Source organism: Chlorocebus sabaeus, chromosome 18 (assembly GCF_047675955.1).
Source record: "Chlorocebus sabaeus isolate Y175 chromosome 18, mChlSab1.0.hap1, whole genome shotgun sequence".
NCBI lineage: Eukaryota > Metazoa > Chordata > Mammalia > Primates > Cercopithecidae > Chlorocebus > Chlorocebus sabaeus.
Genome location: NC_132921.1, coordinates 71430999 through 71450105, shown reverse-complemented (window position 1 = coordinate 71450105; position 19107 = coordinate 71430999). Strand labels below are relative to the sequence as shown.

General features: G+C 49.0%; 1 long non-coding RNA gene across 8 annotated transcripts in view; it reads right to left on the bottom strand.

The window, feature by feature from the left end:
• LOC103222771 (uncharacterized) overlaps nt 1-19107 on the bottom strand; it is a 132947-nt gene that overhangs the window by 94058 nt on the left and 19782 nt on the right. For 2 of the 8 annotated variants that reach the window (XR_005234843.2, XR_012089347.1), the window contains exon 5: nt 8318-12352. The exons of 5 other annotated variants lie outside the window; for them this stretch is intronic. This is a non-coding gene — a long non-coding RNA (uncharacterized lncRNA). The remainder of the gene's footprint in view (nt 1-8317; nt 12353-19107) is intronic. One more of the 8 variants, XR_005234844.2, reaches the window with a different exon arrangement.

Sequence of the window (19107 nt, the reverse complement as noted above, 5' to 3'; positions counted from 1 at the left end):
TAGAGGCTGGATCAGCCACGGGGACACTTTTTTCCTATTCCCCGCCACTGTTGCAGAGCAAGGGAGAACCATGGCCCACGTGGCTTTTCTGGGGTGCTCCAGGCCTGTTTTGGGAGCATGCCTGAGCCCCTTTGTGAGGACGTCTGCTGATCCACAGAATATCAACAGACGGATGTGCAAAAGTAAATACCAAAAGCTTATTGCAAAATATTCATTCATATGTTAATTTATTCAGTTATTCAGTAAACATTTATGGAGAGCCTACTATAAGCAGGCAATGTGAAAAAGGTCTGTGGATTTGCAACAACGTTGAATTATTCATAAGGCAGCTTCCTTGCCTGGTATGAATAACTGAATTGACCACATTTGGGCCTTTGTAAAAATCAGCATTCACACGGTCCGTTTACACTGCAGATCCCAGCATTCACACGGTCCGTTTACACTGCAGATCCCAACATTCACACGGTCCGTTTACACTGCAGATCCCAGCATTCACACGGTCCGTTTACACTGCAGATCCCTCCAGGGCAGGGCTGGGGCTGGTGGCAAAGTGGCCAGGCCGGCTTCTCAGGGGGATGGAGGTCGGTACTAGAGATGACCCACCTCTACCAACAAGGCTCAGGGGACCTGCAGTTGTTGTTATCATGCATTCAGGGCCCCGTGTCCTGTCGCTGTCAAAGCAGGGGAGTCTCATGAAAACAACTGCCAAGCATGACACGTGCCAGGCTCCCTTGGCGAGGACAGCAAGGATGTTCTTGGGGCAAATGTAGTGGACCCTCAGTTCCTACCCTACCAGAGCTCTTGGCTTCCATAGTTCACAGCCAGGCAGCACCTCCAGGGCATCAGCTCCTCTCCAGACCAACTGACATGCAAAAATCTGAAATGATCCCAACAACAACTGACGGAGTGTTTGCTTTTCAAAAGGACCCGGCATTCACTAGCAAGCATCTTCAAATAGCAGGCTTTCTTTCAATGTGGGCCCATCATTTAGTGACCGATTCAGACATTTTTTTTAAGACCGAGTCTCACTCGGTCTTCAGGCTGACTCTCAGGCTGGAGTGCAGTGCGTCATCTCGACTCACTGCAACCTCCACCTCCTGGGTTCAAGCAATTCTCCTGCCTCAGCCTCCCAAGTAGCTGGAACTACAAGTGCACACCACCATGCCCAGCTAATTTTTTTGGTATTTTTAATAGAGACGGGGTTTCACCATTTTGTCCAGGCTGGTCTCAAACTCCTGACCTCAAACAATCCACCCGCCTCGGCCTCCCAAAGTTCTGGGATTTGATTCAGACTTTTAAAACTGAAAGAGGCCTTGCAGTCCAAACTTTTCACTTTAAAACAAGAAAAACAGGCCTCAAAGAGGCAGCAGGTCTTGCCCAGGATCACAGCCAGCTGGTGCCAGCAGGACTAGAACTCAGAACCTCTGAGCACTGCCCTCTCCCATCTCTCCACCCTGCCTCCTACAGCAATGCTTACAGAACACAGCTTATAAAAGGATAAGCACATGCACCGGGTGTAGCACATCCCGAGCTACGGCCAATACACCCATCACTTCACACAGCACGAGGACGCTGGCTGAGAGCTGAAGAGCGGGGTTCTCATGCAATTCTACACTGCAAATTGTGTGACCTCAGGTAAGTTGTTCAGCTTCTCTGGATCTCATTTCCCTCCTATGTGAAATGAGCCTTGACCAACTGGCATTTAAAGCCCTTCCCATCTCCAGTATCCATGACTCAATGCAGGAGGCCATGCGGGGTTAGCCGCATGCCAGGAGCACAGCAGAAATGGGGAAGGGCTTGGCCTGAGAGATGCTGCTTTGATGTGTGTGGTGCAAGGCGTGAGGCTGGAGCGGGGTCTGCAGAGTCGGAGTACAGGAGCACTGGCAGGTGAGCAAAGCCCCTTCCCAGTCTCCAGAGGCTCGCTGTGAGAGGCAGAGAGCTGGCCGGGTAGGCGGATCAGACCGAATCAAATCTTGCAGGAAGCAAGGACCACCCATGCCTCTCAGCCCTCCCGCTCCGCAGAAATCACCGTCCCAGTGGCTTCTGCAAATGAGACACTGCAAGGCCCCTCCAGTCACCACTATCCCCTGTTACCCTGTGAGCAATGCCTTCCATCCTAGCCAACGGGGAACGAGGAGGGTGACTGTGTTCTGGGCCATTGCACTTATTTTTTTTTACCTGAGGCAAAAGGCGAGGAGAGCAGAGAGCTGCCTGGAGTCCAGCGGCCTCAGCTCTGCTTTCCTGGAAGCACCATCCTCCCTCCTCACCCCTCCCCATGACGGAGAGAGCACCGGATGTGCCAGGAGGGCACCTGACCTCCACCTCCACCTCAGGAGAACGAGAAGACAGATGTGATTCACATTTTATAAATGAGGAAACAGAGGCTCTGCGAAGTGACCTTGCAGTCCTGCTCGCCATCACAGGACAGTTAGGAAGGCGACAGAGGCTGCCCTGTGAGAGGACAGTGTGAGGCCATCACAGGACAGTTAGGAAGGTGACAGAGGCTGCCCTGTGAGAGGACAGTGTGAGGCCATCACAGGACAGTTAGGAAGGTGACAGAGGCTGCCCTGTGAGAGGACAGTGTGAGGCCATCACAGGACAGTTAGGAAGGCGGCAGAGGCTGCCCTGTGAGAGGACAGTGTGAGGCCATCACAGGACAGTTTGGAAGGTGGCAGAGGCTGCCCTGTGAGAAGACAGTGTGAGGCCATCACAGGACAGTTAGGAAGGTGGCAGAGGCTGCCTTGTGAGAAGACAGTGTGAGGCCATCACAGGACAGTTAGGAAGGTGACAGAGGCTGCCCTGTGAGAAGACAGTGTGAGGCCATCACAGGACACAGTTAGGAAGGTGGCAGAGGCTGCCCTGTGAGAAGACAGTGTGAGGTGTAGACGTGGCTTCCACAAATGGCAGAGGACCCCAGCAAGGATGGTAGGAAGACACTCTGTGCCCGGCACAGTGCACAGTGCACAGTGAGAAAACCAGAGACGCCGACAACTCAGCGAGGAAAGCACGTCCAAGACTCGCAAGGCTGACAGAGGAAGGAATGAAGCCCTAGCTGGCTGAAGCTGCACCAAGGGCCCGTCAGTTCAGAGAAGCTCAGGAAGGGAGAAAGCCGGTAAGGGCTCCGTGGCCCCACTTCCCACCTCACTCACCATCATAACACCGTTTGCTTGGCAAAAATAGGTGTGTTAGATCTCAAGATAATAATAAATGTTGTCCAAAGACAGGAAAAAGGAGCCAAACCCCAGATGTTTTCATTCTGTGGGGCAATATTATGGTTTCCACTTTCACATTTGCCCTCTGTGTAGAAAAACAGAGCAGGGAAGGGGGTGCAGACAGGACTTCTCGCTCTCATTTCTTTCTAGCTACTATTGTGGCTTTTATCCTCCGTGGTAGACTTGAAATTCCACGGGCACAGGTGGTTACTCTGATCTCTCCCAGCAGGAGTTAAGCACATAAAAAGGAAACCACCTCTGAAAAGCAGCAAAACTCTCGAGTTAAGAACCAAAATATTTAGAAAGGCAACCTCTCAAAAAATGTTTTAAGCATATTCAACACATGGAAATTCCCATGCCAAGAACAAAGGTGCTCAGCCCAGTGAGAACGTAGAGATTAGCAGGGAACGGGAAGGCGGCCGGTGCTCAGGAGGGAAATAGCTTCGAGACACTCCTGTGCCCGCCTAGAGGAGTCACCAGGGGCTCGGGGCATGCCTGGGCCTTCGTCGTGTCCTAACGACACCCAGAATCGAGGTTTCCCTGTGCACTGTGACGGTGTAGCTCTGAGCATAAGCACAGGCCTGCTGCACAGGTCACATCTGCAGGAACCCAGGGAAGGAGCCCCCTCCCAGGGGAACTGGGTAAGGGTGGGAGGCGCCAGTTTGCAGGTTATCTGGCCCTGGCCTATTATTTTACCGAGAAAGGAGTGATTAGCCTGAGATCGCCGTGGGGCTTGGTGACAGGGTAGGGACCAGGACTCAGAGCTTTGCACTCCTGGTCCAGAGATGCACCTGGAACTGTCAGCAGAAAAGCTGACGCTCTGCCACTCCCGCTGCAGACCTGGGAGGTTTTCCTCTGTCTCCCCACCATTTCCTCCGCAGGTGCCCCCTGGCTTCTGTTCTCTCCTCTCTCCACCCGCTCCGCTTCACGTCCGTGGCCTGGGGACAGCTATTTCTGTGGCCTGTGCTAGGCAGGGCGGGCATGATGTGGGCAGGAGTAGTTATGTAGGGAGCTTTAAAGGAAGAGAGGGGCTGTGAGGCTCCTGGGTCTGGTTGATTCCACGCGTTTGATTAACTGCCGGTCATGCAGTTCCCCACTTAGAGCTGCCCCCAGTGGGCCGTCCCTTCCTGCACAAGGTCATCACTCCCAGAAATGCCATGCCCCTCCCGGGACATCCAGGCTCTGAAGGGGGCCGCCTATGTGCTCCCTTCCTCGGGGACTCCAGGTGAGCGGTTTGCCCCATGGAGACGCAGCCTGGGCCTGGCAGAGGCATCCTGCAGGTGGACCAGCTGGGGTGAGGGCTGCGGAGGCTGCACCTCCCACTTGGATTGTCTCACTCAGTAACTCCTGTAGGCAGGATTTTTATTTCTTTTTTTTTTAGTACTCACTGGATTCTAACAAAAACTAGGGAGGAATGACAGTTTTATCAGCATGCAGCTGCAATGTCTGATTGTCAGTTTTAAAAGTCAACACCTATTTACGAGGTGAGGTTTAACCTCTATGGAATTTGTACAGTGTATGGATTTGTAATCCTTGATCCTCAGAAAATACGAATGTCTGTGTGACTTTAGACTACAAGGGCAGATGCCGTCTTTTTGATCATCTGGACGTCCATTTAGACAAACTTGAGTGAGTGACTGAGTGAATAAAGTATTTCCAGTTCTGTTTATTTTAATCCACTCTAATCCTAGCTTTTTAGAGGATATTACATAAAATTATCTCAAATCATGTCAAAATGAAATTAACTTCAAATCTAATTTTAAAAATAAATGTGATAGAACTTTTTATTGGTAGCAATCCGTAAAATCGACTATATTAATGGAGTATGTATATTCATGTCTGACTGCGTATTCTCATCTTTGCGGCTACTTGGTTGAAATTGGGGACCACATCTTTATGTCTACAAACTACTCAGAGGTATGGAGAATAAGAATGAGCCTCCCCCTAATGAGTGAACTTCCCTGAGCATCTTCTGGGTAAGACAGGGTTTTCCAAACGACATCCAGTGACACTTCCATTCCGAAAAGCCCTTCCTGCTGCCCGCTGCGGAGACAGGACTCTTTCCTCAGCAGCCTGGCTCTGGAGACAGAGTTCCATGGGATGTCAATATGTTTTACTTTAAAATTTTTTAAAAAATAAGAAAAGTTCTACAGACAAATAAGTTCGGAGAATGCTTGATTCAACAAAGGATATCAGCTTTGTTTACATAAATTGACATACTACCTGGTCAACGCCCATCCCCTCATGATGTCACTTTCAAGAACCTCTGGGTAAACCGAGTTATAGCTCATCTGGCTACAGCTTGGCTGACAGCAGAGCCCCAGATTATCCAAAGCAGTCTTTCCTATGCCAAGGGAGAGGTTGGCTTTGGAATGCAACCTGAGACACGCAGATGTCTGAAACCTCCGGGGCATGATCATTCTCTCTTCCTTTTCCTCCTCCTCGTTCTCTCTCCCTGTCTTTTCACCCCAATCACAAGTCCCAACAGCTTGCCCCCTTGGCCTCTCTCTTAGCAACTGAGCATCTAGGTAAACAGTGTGGTTGCAGCAACTGCAGATAAACCAAAACCTAGGTGCTCCATGCACAGAAGCATAGAACAATGAAGCATAGATTTAATCTTGGTTGTAGAAGTTAAGAAATTAAAAGAAAGCTAATTTGCTCACATCAACTTTTAGTCAGGGATTATTGCTCTATGAAGGGGGTGAGAGTGTGTGTGTGTGTGTGTGTGTGCCTGTGTGTGTGTGTGTTACATATGTAAACTGCATTAAGATGATTTCAAGCATTCTAATAAAAACTGACAAGACCAATTGGTTAGTTTGGTGTCTCCCAACTTCCCACTGCCTGGCTGTCTTAGTCCAACTCCCACAACCCAAACACCTCCCTCAGGTCCACCTCCAACATCAAGGATCAGATCTCAGTATGAGGTTTTAGGGGTCAAAGATTCAAACTACAGCACTGGCATCCCATCTAGCACCTATGTCCATCTGAGGCTGAATGATCCAGCTGTCATGTGGGTTAACTCCCCAAGCCCCTTGTGTGACTCTCTTCCTGGTCTACAGGTGCTAGACTCTGGAGCAGTGCCCATGGTGCAGAAGTGCAACCCCAGCCCCAGGTGTTTGCCCCCCAGCTGGCATCTGAGCAGGAGAGGAATCTGGGGTAGGAGGCCTGGTAACTCGGTTTGGAGGTCAGTCTGTCCCCAGGGCTTCTCTCTGGCACACAAGTCTGACATATCAGACCCTCCTCTGGACACGCTGGACAGTTTTTCCATGTGCACTGTTGGTTTTGTTCCCCTTCTTGTGTGCACAATGATAGGCTATCATTTCAGAGCCTGCCAGTGCAGGACAGCGCGGGCTTTCTTGAAGTGTCTTATCTGTTTCTATTGTGAACCTCCCCGGCTCCCACCCTCTGCCCGTTGCTTAGTGCCAAGCCTCCCAGGAAGACCAACCCAGGGCTTCACAGAATGGGTCCGCACCTTGATGCCAGAGCTCTGCAATGACTTCATGCTTTGGAAGACAGCCACCTTATCGTAAACCCCAAAACGACAGACGACACCTCAGGAGCTGGCCTCGCCGAGGCCTGTGCAGCTTCCCGCAAGGTGCTCAACTCACGGGCTTGCCTGTTACTCCGAGGAAGGGGCACTGAGCACGTGCTGCTGCAAGAATTGCCTGGCATCCCCCCCGTCATTCATTCGTTCACTCACGTATTCCTCCGCTCAACACAAAACATCCTCTAGATGTTTCCGTATAGCAGATCGTGGAGGGACAGACAGGGGTAGATGAGGAGGAAGGGTGATGCTGGAGGAGTACTAAAAACTTTAGAATAGGAAAAAAGTGCTCTCCCCACCCCCCGAGAGCATTAGGACAAATACCTAAAGCATTCAGGGCCTAAAACCTAGATGACAGGTTGACAGGTGCAGCAAACCACCATGGCACATGTACACCCATGTCACAAACCTGCACGTCCTGCACATGTATCCCAGAACTTAAAGTAAAACACAAAAGTTTTAAATAGTAACAAATGAATGCAGTCCACGCCCACGAACAAGGAAGCGTTTTAAGAGCAGCACAACATAAAGATGTATCAGTAAGAACACTGTTACTACAACAACAAAAAGACAGAAGGCAGAAAGTCTAAACTTCCCACAGTAAGGGATTGGCTGAATGGGACACAGTAACCACGTGTGCACCATACAGCCGAGAAAACGAACCAGTATAGTTCAGTGTGCAACGACAGGCAAAGACCCAAAGGAGCATCAGGAAGCAAAAGACAGATGGACACTGAAATCAGCCCATTCTTCTTTAACAAAAACAAATAAAGATTCAAGTCTAGGCTTTCAAATGCAGTGAAAATTTCTGGAAGGATAAACAAGAAACAGTTCACAATCTTTAAAGAATTGAAAGGAGAAAAAAAAAACAAACTGTTGACCTGGAAATCTATACCCAGAAAAAAAAAATCTCCCAACAATGAAGGCAAAATAAAACCTTTTTCGGACATATAAAAGCTGAAGGAATTCACCTCCAGCAGAGTTGCACGACAAAAAGTGTTTAAGGAAATTCTTTAGGCAGAAGGAAAATTATACCAGGTAGAAATCTAGATCTACACAAAGAAATGAAGAGCACCCAGAATTGAAAAATAATCTCGATACCATTTTGTAAAAATTTTTCCTACAGAAACTCACACTTTGCTCTCCTTTTCTCTTCCTGTATCCCAAAGTAAGATGGCTCATGCCAAAGTTTAAGGAATTTCATAAAAATATTAGTCAATGTTAATATTATTAAATATCACAAATCTAACACTTATAGCTCATAGTAGTTACTCATTAAATGTAGGAGGAAGGATGGAAGGAAAAAGAGAGGGAGAGAGATGAGGGAAAGAGGAAAGAAGAAAACAAAGAGGAAGACAGGAAGCAGGGAAGGAAGGGAGAGAGGGAGGGAGGAAGGAAGGAAGGGAGGGAGGGAGGGAGGGGGAGAGGGAGGGAGGGAAGGAGGGAGGGAGGGAGGGAAGGAGGGAGGGAGGGAGGGAGGAAGGGGGAGAGGAAGGAAGGAAGAAAGGAAGGAAGGAAGGAAGGAAGGAAGGAAGGAAGGAAGGAAATTTTTATTTCTCACCTGTTGCTGCAACATTTCCCCTTCCCTTGAATAAACGGCTGCCTCCCTGCGCCCCTCTGCAGAGTGCTCATCCAACTGTCATCTCCTGGGACCGTGGGAGAAAGTAAGAATGAGGCTTTACATTCTGGCTTTCCAAGGCTGTGGCCTCCATTCTAAGGACTTACAGGATATTGAACCAACCACCCGAAAAGGGAGCACTTTGTTCAATCACTGCAAGACCAAACAGCAAGTCTCTGAAGCCCATAGAAACATTTCTACACCCTGCACAGGGCTGACACCCTGCGCTGGGCTTGCAGTGATGACAGGCTCAGTGCATTCCTCCCGGGCTTCCCTGAAATTAAACCATGTGCAGCATATTTACATTCTGCCCCCAAATCTTACCGCAGGCCAAAGAACCCTGATCTAGCCTGATGGAATGAGCCCTCATTAATACTCTGCATCCTCACGGTGGCACAGGGTCCCGGGAATGTGCCCTTCAGGCTGAGCTGCACATTGTCAAGACAGCCCAACAATCTCACAACAAATTAGTCCAAACAATTACCTAGCCCTGTGTAAACACCACCAAGAAAAATATCTGGCAGCGTTTTTTTTTCACTTGTTACCGGTCAACATGCTCTGTGGAGGTTTTATCTTCACAATGCAAAAAGGACCCAAGACTACAGTCAGCTGAGTCAAACAATTGTCCATGTTTGTATAGATGAAAAATAACCCTTACCAGAACTTCTCACACTTCAAGTTGCTGTGGTGAACAGAGACTGATACAAAGTTCTGCTTCGATACAGAGACTGATACAAAGTACAGTATCAGCGCAGATACCCATACCGATACAGATACAGATACAAAGACAGACGGACGTCTAGAGTCTTAAAGATTGCTCTTTTGTCCCAGCTGGCATGAGTCCTGTCCCCACTGGTGGCATGAGTCCCACTCTGACGTGTCTGGGAGCAGGTTATTAGGAGCCAGGTCATCATGGGTCTTGTGTGTGCTTGTGGCTGAGGAGGGACCCTCAGCAGGACAGAAGGGGCCCTTGGAGCTGACCTTCTTCAGGCCAAAATAAACAGGCTCTCTGTGGTCATTATTTTAATTAGATAATTTAATCGGTCTTGACATGCTTTCTATATACAGGCAAGAGCACGCCCAAACTGCTGCTGGGTCTGTGATATGGGAAAAGGTCTGATTTTTCCAGTGACTCCTGGATATAAAAATAAAGAAAAGGGGAGGAAGAGCTGTATTAATTCTTTTCCCTTCATGCAATATCACTGAATTTTTTCCAGAGGTCTAACGAAGAAAACAATCCTCCAAACCAATTTTTCCAAGGAAGTTATTCATTTTTCCTAATCTTCCTAAAACAGCATGATTGCAGAAGACCCTTTGTCCCACAGACTCCCCTGCGTGAAGGCTGGTCTCCATGAACTAGTTCAGCCCCAGTCTATGCTTTCTAGGGGGAGGGAGCAGGGAGAAGGGGAAAAGGGCTGAGAGAAGAGAGGGGAAGTGGGGAGGAGGGAACACAAAGTCATGATGCTTTAGTGTTTAGAAAAACATAATTAATTAAAAGAAAACACACATTTAAACAAGTTTCTGCTTCTTTTCCAAAGCAACAAAATATTCCTTTACGCAAAGCGATTAGAGAAATGCAGGGTCCACGTTTAAATTCCAGGAAGACTTTGTTTCTGCTCATCCAAAATTTTCTTCTTTCCTGGAGGGTGAGCCCTAGATTTGGCTTCCCCAGAGGCAGTTTCGAGACATTTTGTAGGCCTGGCTCCCTCTCCCCCAGGCTGCTCCCAGAGGTTCTCCAAAGGAGACATGCTGGTCACTCGCTTAACACTTCCTTCTTACTCTGGAAGCCCGAGCTCAATTTCTCTTTACCCAGGCAACAAGAGCCCTGGACTCACCTTTGCTTTCTTCCTGCTATAAACTCTAAAATCCCTGTTACAAAATAAAGTCACGCCTACAAATCTGTATCGGTTATTCCCTCCTGATTCCTTCCTTCAGGGCAGCTCCCAGCAAATGAACGACATCTCCATGGAACAGGCTGTCCTCTTACAAAAAGGCCCCAGCAAACCAGAAGAGATTATGGAAAATCCCAAAGACACAGGTCTGGAAGAGAAAGAAGCAAGTCTCCTGTCTTTCTGTTCCTGATGAAGACCCACCGCCCCGCCCAGCTGCTGGCACGCAGCACGCAGCCCTAACCAGGCTGACGACACCCACCTCCTGAGGACAGTTCGATGTGGGGATTAAACTACAGACTATGACACTTGGCACTCAGTTTGCAGTGGGCTTTGTCCTGTGCTGGTCCTTGCTGTTACTATTGTAGGTTTCACATTCATGTTCTCTTCTCAATTAAGAAACATCCATGAAATCTCCCATCTCATTTGCCTGCCGAAAGCCCACCCAAACAGAATTATAACAAAGAGGGTGCTGTTCCCCTGTAAGGCACTCGCTAGGATTTGGCTGGGAAAAGTAAATTCAATGTAGTGACATCTTCATCATTAAAACAAAACAAAACAAAAAAATCTACTCTTTTCTTCTTTAATCACATTATACCAGGATTTTGAGGTTCCATCAACCCACTTGGAAATGAGGAAATGGGGACAATGTAGCCTCGTCCTTGCAAGCTGCTTTAACAGCGACAGCGCGGCTCCTACATGCAAGCATCAGAAGCTCGCTGTCCACTGAACTCTGCTGCTTTCCCAAGAAGCTTAGTATCTCAAGGGAAACATCTGGGGGCGCGTCTGGGGGAGGTGAAGACAGCATCCAGAAAGCCCAGCCCCACACTTCAAAGCAGACTTCCCAACTCTGAAACGAACGAAGTTTCCTTCTTTCCCACATGTCTCTGCCATGCTAAATATAAATCCATCTCGGTTTACATTATGCTGCCTCTAATTGAATCTCATTCTTCGTTTGTTTAATTCAGAAACAATAAGCCATCCTGAGTGGCTCGCCGGGAAGCTTGCCACCGCGGCCAGCCTCGGTTCCCAGCAAGCCTCCTGAGGGGACGAAGGGACGAGGGGACATGGCTGGCCCTGCCCACAAGGGCTCGCTGCACATCACAGGGACACATCTGGGTTTAAAAGGTACAGACGCAAGGACGGTCCAGTTGTAGGAAACCCATAATGCCCACACTAGGAGTCAAAGAGAAAGCTTAATACCCAATAGGTGCTGAAGAGGGCTGATGAGCATTAACCCTTCATTCTTCTCCCCTTCATTCTTCCTTGGCTGTAATCAAAGCGTCCTGAGTAAAACAGGAGCCCGCGGTACTTCCTCAGCATGACAAAATTCATCCCTCAGATCTAAAGCCAACACTAACTTGCCATCCATGGTGGAATTTCAGAGACACTTCATGGAAGGTCAGAAGCAAGATAAAGCTGTTGCTATCACCCCTGTTATTTATTATACTGGAAAATATAAAAAGGGAAAGAAGGGGGGAGTATAGGAAAATTGTCATTATTTGTAGATGATATGATTATATACCAGGAAACCCAGGAGAATCCACTGAAAACAAATAGAATTTGGTAAGAATCTGGCTATAAATTCATATCTAAAAATGTCACTAACTCTCAGAAGTCTTAGTTTATAGTTCACTATAGTTTTCTTTCACTCATTTGGCAAATACTAAGCACCTACTATGTGCCAGGTGGCATTTCTGGATGCTCCATATACAGCAGAGAAGAAAGGCTGCAAACCAAGTGAGGGATTCAGAGACACAGGAGGGACTGCTGATTTTGTAGGAATAACAGAGAAGTCCTTTCTGAAGATCTGACCTTATATGAAGTACCGGTGAAGCGGAGACATCAGGCAGAGACAGAAGGACATCGGGGCTGCTAGATGGGCTTGGGAAACAGCTTGGGGGAAGGACAGGGCATCATCCAGAGATGAGGCCAGAGGTCACTGGGAATCCTTCAGGCTTGGGAGGCCACCAGGAAGGCCAAGGCTTATACTCTTGAGAGGGTGTTCAGCAGAGGAAGCATGACCTGATGTTCCTTCATCAAAACGGCGCAGGATACAGTGAGACACCACCTCACATTAGGACAGCTACTATCAAAAGAAAGAAAATATCAAGTGTTGGTGAGGATTGCTTTTGTTGCGATTGCTTCTAGTGTCTTCATTAGGAAACCTTTGCCTGATAACAGGATTGTAAGCTGTCCCTACAGTGCTATGAATCACTCCAGTTTGTGAGCTTTTGGCTCCATGATTGCAATGTTTAACTGATCGGTAGACAGGAGCCAGGCTGTAGCCTTAACTAAAGGTGGAAGCTCAGGTGAGAGCCAATCCCTTCCAGGGCCACCACCTCTGAGGTCACTGCTGGTTCAGATCATTGCAACATCTTCCAACTCAAAGCCAAGCCCAGAGTTTCTGTGACTCTGGGTTTTCCATCTGATGTGGTTTTTGAGAATACAACTAATCCTTAAAGAGCATCTCTTGTTTCAAACCACAGCTCAAGGCTGTTTTCCAGGAAGGAGAACAAGCCCTGCTCTGAACTTCCTCCTCCCTCTTTCATCTTAATGACCAGTTAACTTAATTCACCACCCAACTGAGCCTTGGTGGAAGAACAGAGGAAATGGAAAGTCCTCAGAGAAAGACCTGCCTTATAGAACTGTCCATGTCACCCTCCTTCCCTCCCCCTTGCAGAGGTCCTGAGTCACAAGCTGTAAGCTGTCTCGCCCTGAATGCATCCCAGGCCAGGCTCAGGCCTCACTGCTCCCCTGCAAATGTTCTTGCCCGTTCTAGCTCCGGACTTCTAAATTCTATGAAGGGAGGAGTAGCCGTTTCCAGTAAAAGGAGGAAATAAAAGCAATAGTGGCTGACGGGCAGGGAACAGCTAAGAATGATCACCCTGAATCTTCACATATCTCCGTCTTCAGATATTTGCTCTGAAAAGACGTATTTCCCCCACAAAGTGGTTCCACGCCATTTCTCACAGCACATGTGATGATTAATCAGACAATTCTCAACTTAAAGCCTTTGTGCACAGTCACAGGAAGTGACTTTTTCCAATGTTCTATTTGTATGCCGTGTAGTTCATAAAAGAGTGTAGGAAATGCCACCCCAAAATACACACAAGGGCACATTGAAGTCACTCTTGGCAATTTCTTCAAACCGAGGGTACTTGGGGAATAGCAGATGCAGGAAGGGACTTTCTCCAAGCTCCTTGTTTCTACCCAAAGACAGATCTGCCAAAGGAACTTAGATGTCATGAACCCCTCCCCAGGAACCTCATCCACCAGGCAAGAGGGAACTCAAAGCACAGCAGAGCAAACTGGAGGTTCATGCCACCCAGACAGACTTTGCCACAGACAAAGGGTTAAAGTCATTTACCCTCCCCTAAGTTGTCTCCCTTCCCCTTCCCTGCCCCCTATGAAGAGCATATATAAGCTTCTAGATCTCACTACAGGGAAAGTTTTCCCTCCCCTCCACTTACAAATGCAAAGCATTGTCAGAGTTCTCAGCGGCCTAGTTGAAGCCACACCCAATCCTGCTGCACCAGCCAGCCTGAGCATCCTGCAGTCTCTTCATCAAGTGCCATGAAAGTTGAGCGAGCCCGAGAAGGTGGCAGGAAGTGTGGGGCTTAGGTGCCACCCAGAACTCAGAGACCTCCACCCACACAGCCCACCAACACTGTCATCCACAATGAGTGCTGTATGACGGTGTGGCTACCATGTACTAAGCAACTGAAATGTGCCCTGCATTGCATGAGGCCCTTCAAGGTAGCGCATTTTACCCTCACAACAACTCTATGATGTAGATCCTTCTGCTTTTCAGATAATCTCCGAATGCTCCACATAGGATGCTGGTTGTGACACTATGGCATGGCAGGCATCCCACCTGGATCCCTGAATTGTGTCACTCCTGAGACCTAGGTATCTCTGGCCCCAGAGAACAGGCTGATGGAGTGGGTCTATCTAAGCCTAAGTAGCACAGGAAACAAGAGAAAACTCATCCTGAAGAACAAAAGAACCAACATAAATATCTATGGCTAAAAGAAATGGGTCAGACTCACGATGGAAGATGACTGTGTGCACTGAGGACACTGCCAAGGGCCTTCCAGGCTTGCGGCCCCGGCTGAGGCCCTGCTGATGCACACCTGGGGGAGGAAACAAACAACTGCAGAACTGCTCTCCTAAGACGCCCTTGGGCCATAAGCATGGCCACCTGCATCAGTGGACTGGGTCTGCGGGGCAGCATGCTGACGGTTCCCTGATAGCCACAGATGGGGCGTGACAGCGAGGCCAACACATCCACGGCCCTGAGCGGCAGGCGCTGTTAGGCATCGATGGCCTGTCCCAGAGCAGGATGAGGTGGAAGAGAAGAGGCTCAGAATTCATTCAAAATCTTTGAGGCCAAGGGCCTGGGCCATCTCTCTGAGATGCCCAGATGCTTTCCTGAGCATTTTCTTTCACTTGCCTCATTTCACTGAGCCAGGACGGCTAGACACTGGGCTGCAGCAGACGAAGGACACCAGACTCAAAGGCGTTCGGTGTCACCTGCCTCCCAGAGACAGGGTCTTAAGGTTCGCTCTGTTCACCCGAGGGGTCCTTCCATGGCCCTTGTGGGCAAGGTCCCCAATAACTTGATCTTTTTTCTACTTACATTTTACTGTCACTCCCAGCAAAACTCAGTCCGGCTCAGTTCTCCAGGCTGCACACGTGGCCACGGTGGCCCCCAAGCTTCTCTGAGGTTCAGCAGTAGCATTTCTCTGTTAGGCTTAGCCAACTAGGTATTTAGTTTCACCAAAATAACTCACTCATTTCTTTTCGTAGTAGCTTTAGGGGTACAAATAGTTTTGGGTTACATGGATTAATTGTATACTGGTGAGGTCTGCACCTATCACCTGAGTAGTATATATTGTACCCGGTATGTAGTTTTTCAGCCCTCCCCCCACTCTCTTCTCCCCAATTCTGAGTCACCAGTGTCCATTGTACCATTCTGTTTGTCTTTATGTTTGCATAGCTTAGCTCCCACTTCTAAGTGAGAACATGTAGCATTTGGTTTTCCATTCCTGGGTTACTTCACTTAGAATAACGGCCTCCGGTTCCATCCATGTTGCTGCAAAAGGCATTATTCCATTCTTTTTTACTGCACATCTCTTTAGACGATGCCTTCCAAATTTCTCTCCAACACACAGCTTTGTTTTTCTTATGATTACAAAGATAACACATTCAAACAACACAGAAAAGAAGAAAAAGGAAAGTCAAGACCACCCGAAATCCCATTCGCTCATCATGAACTGTACAAATTGTGCAATACCAAACCAGTATTTCTGGTGTCTGTCACACTGATGGGCCCGAGGGGGCAGGTGGGATTTTGCCCCGGCTCTGCTAGCTCATCTCTGTGGAGCAAACACATGTGGGCCGCGTGTCCATGGGATGGGGACCAGGCAGCCGCAAAGAGCCATGGGGAATTCACTGCGCTGGCTGTGCTGCTGGCTATGCTTTGACTTAGAATTGAGGCTTGTGCCTGCAAACCTTCTTTGGGCACATAGAATAAATAAGTAGCAAAGGGAAGGTATTATTGTTGTGTGACCCTGACCGGCCTAATTCCCGGAGCCTGCTTCCTCCCCTGTGTCATTTCCCGTCCTCCCCGCATATCTACCTCTGCCCAGTCAAGACTGACCTTTGACAATGATCACTCAGCTCCTGACAAACTTTCACTGAGACTGAATTGGCTTAGTATCTCCTAAACCAAAGAGATTCTGCAGGAACAACAGGGTGTCAGCGCTAAGCAGTGCGGTCCAGGCGGGGAAGTTCAGGGACTTGAATCCCAGGGCAAGCAGACCTGGCAGGAAATCGCCCCTGACGAGGACCAGCGCGCTCAGGCTCAGGATCCCAGTCAGCAGAGCGATAAGGTCCCAGGAGCAGTTAAATGAAGCAAGGCTTTAGTGTGGCCTGTGAATTCTGTGTACTCTCCTAGAGAGTGTGCTTTTACACACATGACTTCAGCCACAATTCCCACAGAGCCGGCGCCGGATGAATGGAAGGCAGGGCGGGGGGGCTAGAGGAAGGGAGGGGCATCCTGATGCTTGGAGGGAGGTAGAGTCACCGCTGGTGATGTGAGGAGAGGCCTGGCCCTGCCACCACCTCTGTGTGCTGTGGCCCTCCCAGAGTGAACGGGAAGATTAAAAGGCAGGTAGTCCTGGAGGAGACCTACACAGGACACACCCAGCTGCCATCTTCTGGAAGGGGGTTACTTCTCGGGGGGGAGCCTTGCTGCTCCTAGGATTTGGTGGACTCGGAGTCGCAGATTAGTGCAGGGGAGGGCTACAAGGCGTGCGAGGGGGCGGTGAGTGTGGAGTCACTGAGGCACTGCGTTTCCTGAGAAAGGCAGGAAAACCTGGGAAACGCTCACTCCTCCTCTCACCTTCCATATCAGTTCCTTGTGAAATGCTGTCAGTTCCCCATCCTACTATAATGTGAATCCCGCTCTGCAGCCATTCCCTCTGCCCAGGCCACCATCTCCTCTCGCCTGGGTTAAAGCACAGCCTCCTCCCTGGCCTCTGGCCTCCAGCCTTGTCGCTCTCCAATCCATTCTCCCTATTGCAGCCACAATCATTTCATTCATTCATTCATTCATTCATTCATTCATTTATCTGATGCCATCTACCCTGTGAAATGCCACCAAAGTGGCTTCCCCTTGCTCTCAGGAGGACATGCAGACCCTGCAGCTTGTCCCACAAAGCCCTCGCCACCCCTCCCCTACCTGCCCCTCCATGTCCACCCTCACCCTATCCTGACTCACCTGCAATGCTCCCGCCCTGCACCACGGCCCCCGCTCCTCCTGGCAGACATCCGTCCCTCACCTCTAACCCTCACACCCGCTCCTCCCGACAGACATCCGTCCCTCACCTCTAACCCTCACACCCGCTCCTCCTGGCAGACGTCCGTCCCTCACCTCTAACCCTCACACCCGCTCCTCCCAGCAGACGTCCGTCCCTCACCTCTAACCCTCACACCCGCTCCTCCCGGCAGACATCCGTCCCTCACCTCTAACCCTCACACCCGCTCCTCCTGTTCCCTTCTCCTAGACCACCTGTGATGGCTAATACCTAACGTCAACTTGATTGGATTGAAGGAGGTAAAGTGTTGATGCTGGATGTGTCTTTGAGGGTGATGCCAAACGATATTAACATTTGAGTCAGTGGCCTGGAAAAGGCAGATCCACCCTCAATCTGGGTGGGCACCATCTAATCAGCTCCCTGTGCAGCCAGGATATAAAGCTGGCAGAAAAATGTGCAAAGGCCAGACTGGCTTAGCCTTCCAGCCTACATCTTTCTCCCTGCTAGATGCTTCCTCCCCTCAAACCTCAAACATCAGACTCCGAGTTCAGTTTTGGGACTCAGACTGGCTTCTTTGCTCCTCAGCTTGCAGATGGCCCATTGTGGACCTTGTGATGATGGGAGTCAATACTACTTGCTAAACTCCCATATATATATGTGTGTATGTGTGTGTGTGTGTATACATATATGTGTATATGTGTGTGTGTGTGTATATATATATCCTATTAGTTCTGTCCCTCTAGAGAACCCTGACTAATACACCATCTTTCTCACTTTTCAGCTTGCCTGTTCTTGAAGGAGCTGAAAAGTCACTGACTGTTGCATTCCCTCCTGATGCCACCAGATTGGGTTATTTCACCAAAGGGAGAGGTTCTCCACCCTGGCTGCAAAGGAAGGTCTCCTGGAGAGTTTCAGTACCAATGCCAGGCCCCATTCCCACCCAGAACAATTAAATCAGACTCCCTGGGGTGCTGGGGGTGGGTAGGCTGGCCAGACCAGGTAAGTCTAACAGAGAGCCACGTTTGAAAACTACTGACCACGGGGTCAGTTACGCTATGCTCTGCTCCCCAAGCATCCATCCTGTACTTCCCACATCAGGGCACTTATTGTGAAATGACAGTGACTGGCATTGTCAGCACATCGTTAACATCATAGTCATCATTGCTATCATGGTCATCCTTGCATGCTATTCTTTTTTGATTTTTAGAGACAGGATCGAGCCCTGTCACCCAGGCTGGAGTGCAGAAGTGCACTCATAGCTCACTGAAGCCTCAAGTTCCTGGACTCATGCGCTCCCGCCTCAGCCTCCTGAGTAGCTGGGACTACAGGGGCACACCACTATGCCTGGTTAACTTTTTTTATTTTTGTATTTTGTAGAAATGGGGTTTTGCTATTACCCAGGTTGGTCTCAAACTCCTGGCTTCAAGCAATCCTCCCACCTCAGCCTCCCAAAGCACTGGGATTACAAGCATGAGCCACTGTACCTGGCCCCTTGCACGTTATTCTAATATCCACATGTCTCTATTTCCACATTTAAATTTTGGAGACAAAACCTCTCTTCTCTGTCAAGCTCCTTTCCAAAGGGTGGTTAATTTATAAAGGGATAACACCTGTTTGCTGCTTGGCCACTTAAGACACCAGGTGCTACATCTCCAGTCCCTTCGGTTATTTTGACTCAGGAAACCAAGCCAGCTAGTGAGGTTACATGCTGGAATTGAGCTTGCTGGCGGCTTTTAAACTCCAGTTGCAGGTGCCAAAGCATATCTGCACAGAAAGGCTCTCTTAGCCGTGGTTTGGACAAAGAACTGTTCTCGTCATTGTTTATTATGAAGAGCTTGCAGAGATTCTTGTGGATTACTCAACAGTGCCTATGAATCTGACCTCTGTTGATGGCTGGGTGAAACTAGTGTCATTGTTTTTAGAGCACAGCTAATAACACTAGCTAGAATCACTCAGGGCCAGTTAATCAGAAGGAAGAGGCGATAACAGCATCTTTATGATATACAGTGATGTGATAAGA